This window comes from Trachurus japonicus, unplaced genomic scaffold (genome assembly GCF_045865225.1).
Source record: "Trachurus japonicus isolate A0001 unplaced genomic scaffold, Traja_1.0 AP030679.1".
Lineage (NCBI taxonomy): Eukaryota > Metazoa > Chordata > Actinopteri > Carangiformes > Carangidae > Trachurus > Trachurus japonicus.
The window spans coordinates 24,358-28,448 of record NW_028220812.1 but is presented as its reverse complement, the minus strand read 5'-3'; positions in this window follow the sequence as shown (position 1 = coordinate 28,448).

The window sequence follows — 4,091 nt, the reverse complement described above, 5'->3', positions numbered from 1 at the left end:
CCTCAAGTTCAATCTCGATGATTCGCCAATATCTGAACAGTGGAAAGACCGTATCGCCACCAAGCTTAGATCCATTTCAGAAGTCTTTGCTGTGGATGACCTGTCACATGGTCACACCACTGCTGTGAGACATCACATCAGGCTTCATGACGACACTCCTTTTAAGGAGAGGCCAAGGCCTATTCATCCCAACGACAGGGAAGCGGTCAAGCAACATCTTAAAGAACTGCTCGACGCAGGAATCATTAAAGAGTCACAGAGCCCTTTCGCGTCGCCAGTGGTCTTAGTGCGAAAAAAGAATGGCTCAATCAGACTATGCATCGACTACAGGAAGCTAAATGCTCGAACCATCAGAGACGCATATGCTCTTCCGAACATTGAGGAGACCTTTGCGGCCCTAAGCGGCGCTAAATGGTTCTCAGTCATGGACCTTAAATCTGGTTATTACCAGGTTGAGATGGCTGAAGAAGATAAGCCTAAAACCGCTTTCACTTGTCCCCTCGGCTTCTTCGAATTCAATCGCATGCCGCAGGGTGTCACAAACGCGCCAAGCACCTTTCAGCGCCTTATGGAGAGGTGTGTCGGCGACTTGCACCTCAATGAGGTATTGGTGTTTCTGGACGACTTGATTGTCTTTTCGGACACATTGGAAGAACACGAAGCACGGCTCATGAAGGTGCTGAACCGTCTTAAGGACTACGGTCTAAAGCTTTCTCCAGAAAAATGTCACTTCTTTAAGACGTCAGTCAAGTATCTTGGCCATGTGGTCGATGCGCGGGGAGTTCATACAGACCCTGACAAGGTATCCGCCCTGAGAGATTGGCCTCGTCCTTTAAACAGGAAAGAGCTAAAATGTTTTTTAGGCTTCGCTGGTTACTATCGGCGGTTCGTCGATGGGTATTCCCAGATAGCCAAACCTCTTAATAGCCTGACAGCGGGCTACTACCCACCGAAGAAGAGAGGCAAGGTGTACAAGAGGGAGCGCACCACGCCTCTTGTGAGCCCCAATGTACCACTTGGTGAGGAGTGGACTCCCGAGTGTGAGAATGCATTCAGAACTCTGATCGAGAAATTGACGTCTGCGCCCATCCTTGCCTTTGCGAATCCACAACTGCCGTATGTTGTACATACTGACGCTTGTTGCGACGGATTGGGCGCTGCGCTCTACCAAGAGCAGGAGGGGAAGCTCAGAGTTGTCGCGTACGCCAGTCGAGGTCTTTCCAAGAGCGAGAGAAACTATCCCACTCACAAGCTCGAATTCTTGGCCTTAAAGTGGGCGGTTTGTGAGAAGTTCAATGATTACCTTTATGGATCAAGTTTCACTATACTTACCGACAACAACCCCCTCACATACATATTGACATCTGCAAAGTTAGATGCTGCTGGACACCGCTGGTTAGCCGCTCTTTCTACTTACCAATTCACCATCAAGTACAGAGCAGGGCAGGCCAACCGCGATGCAGACGGGTTGTCCCGGCGACCTCAAGGTCCGCCTTTTGAGGATGAAGCTTTCACTAAAGAAAGAGAGAGAATAGAAGACATGAAAAAACGGCTCATGGAGACAAGAGATGACATGGGTCATGAAGTGTTCTCTGCATTGTGTCAACGTCATCTTGTGACATTTAGAGGTGAACACCACCATCATTCAGAGCAACCAGTCGTTGCAGAGTCTCTTGTTGTTGATCCTTCTATTGTGCCTGATGTTTTTGGCGAGGACACTTTACCATCCATGACTAACTCTGACTGGTGTAATGCTCAAAATAATGATCCATCTATCTCACGTGTCATCACCTTTGTGAGGAGAGCTGTAAAACCCAGTTTCAGAGAGACAAACCTTGAACATCCTGATGTCAAACTCCTTCTCAGGGAATGGAAAAAACTCGAACTTAGGGATGATGTCCTTTACAGGAAGTGGTCTGAGCGAGGCGATCTTGTCTACCAGTTGGTCTTACCTGAGCAGTTCAGAGAGAGAGCACTGCAGGGAGTGCATAATGATGTTGGCCATCTTGGTTCTGAGCGCGCACTCCATCTTGCTCGTGCCAGGTTTCTACTGGCCAAAGATGGCCAGAGACATTGAGGAAAAATGCAAAAAGTGCGAACGCTGTTTCAGGAGGAAGGCTGTGCCTCAAAAAGCTGCGCCTTTGGAGAACATTTCCGCTACTTACCCGCTCGAGCTTCTTTGTATGGATTATTTATCCCTTGAGCCGGATAACAGAGACACAAGAAACATTTTAGTCATCACTGACCACTTTACAAAATTCGCTGTGGCAGTGCCGACTAGAGATCAGAAAGCCAAAACTGTCGCAAAGGCTTTATGGGAAAACTTTATTGTTCACTACGGGTTCCCCAGTCGTCTGCTTAGCGACCAAGGCAGGGACTTTGAATCTAAAACAATCAGAGAACTCTGCACACTGATAGGAGCAGACAAAGTCCGTACCACCCCGTACCATCCCCGGGGAAACCCGGTGGAACGGTTTAACCGAACTCTCCTTGGTATGCTAGGGACCTTGGAAGAGAGAGACAAATACCATTGGAGAGATTTTGTCAAACCATTAGTCCACGCATACAATTGCACGAGAAACGATACAACAGGCTTTTCGCCTTATGAACTAATGTTTGGTAGGCAGCCCAGATTGCCAATTGATCTAGTCCTGGGAATCCACCCTGATATGGGGAACCACAAGACCCACTCAGAGTATGTCAAGGGCCTTCGTCAGCGCCTACAAGAGAGCTACTCGTTAGCTGCTAAGAACTTCCAGAAGATGGGAGGGAAGAACAAGGCTAGATTTGACAAGAAGGTCAGGGCAGCTGAACTCTTAGAGGGGGACAGGGTCTTAGTGAGAAACGTGAATATCAGGGGAAAACACAAACTAGCCGATCGGTGGGAACAGAAAATCCATGTTGTTGTCAGACGGATTAGAGACAGTCCTGTTTATGTAGTCAAACCTGAAACAGGGGAGGGTCCGCACCGTACGTTGCATAGAGATCTTCTTCTGCCATGCGGGTTCCTACCTGTAACAGAGATCAGAGAGCACAGTTATCCCACTGACACGTCAAAGAAAATGAGACTGCGGGACAAAACAACAAAAGACGCACAAGAGGATGTTGACTGTCAGGAGGATGAGTCGTACAGTGATGAGGATGAACTGTATCCTAGCCCATGGGTGCCAGAAATCATCACTAGGGGTCCTTTCCTACAGAGGGAAGGTGGCTTCAGTGAGCCTCAACCAGCTTCCAGGGTATTAAACCCTGACACCCCTTCCTTTGTGCCCCAAAGCTCCACACACTTACCTGAGAGACCTACTCACGAGCTTCAACCAGAAACTCCTCTTGTTAGCTCTGAGAGTAGTAGTTCAGTTACACATCCTACTTCCCACTGTAAGCCCCCAGACCATGTTGTTATTGACATTCCAGAACCTGATATGACACACATCTCACCTGTTAGAGAGGACACAGATCTCATCACCACAGACCCTGTAGTTGCAGACACTGACAATGTAACATCTGAGAGTCTAGAGTCTGAGAACACAAGTGTCAGGCGTTCTGTTAGGGAGAGACGTCCGCCTCGGAAACTCACTTATGATGAGCTGGGGGAGCCTTTAACCTTGGCCATCAGTTCGTTCTTTCAGGCTTTAGGAACTGCCATTTCACACGTATCTGTACCTGTAGGGGCAGGTATGCATGCAGGGACTCATGCAGTCTAGAGGGGGAGAGTGTAACCCTGGTTAGAATTACAACACTCAGAAATACCAGTTTCCCTGAATGCATCATAGGTTTCCTGTATTGTAGTTGTTTTTCGTCCGATAGTAGAATTTCCGAGCTTACCTGAACGCATCACCTGCAGGCCTCGGTGTGTGTGAGAAGGTGAGGGACAGAGAGGAAAAAGAGAAAAAAAGAAAGGAGAAACCTCATGCAGCCGCAGAGCAAAGTGTCCCCGTTCGGCGGCCAAACATGATGATATTTCGTGGAAGTTGTGATAAAACTGTCGTTAGAAAGTGAGTGTGAAAAGAAACTTACCTGGTGGAAGTGAAACCGATCTCGGGAGCGACTCGGACGAGTGTTTCCACGGACTTTTCTGAACTATTTTGGTG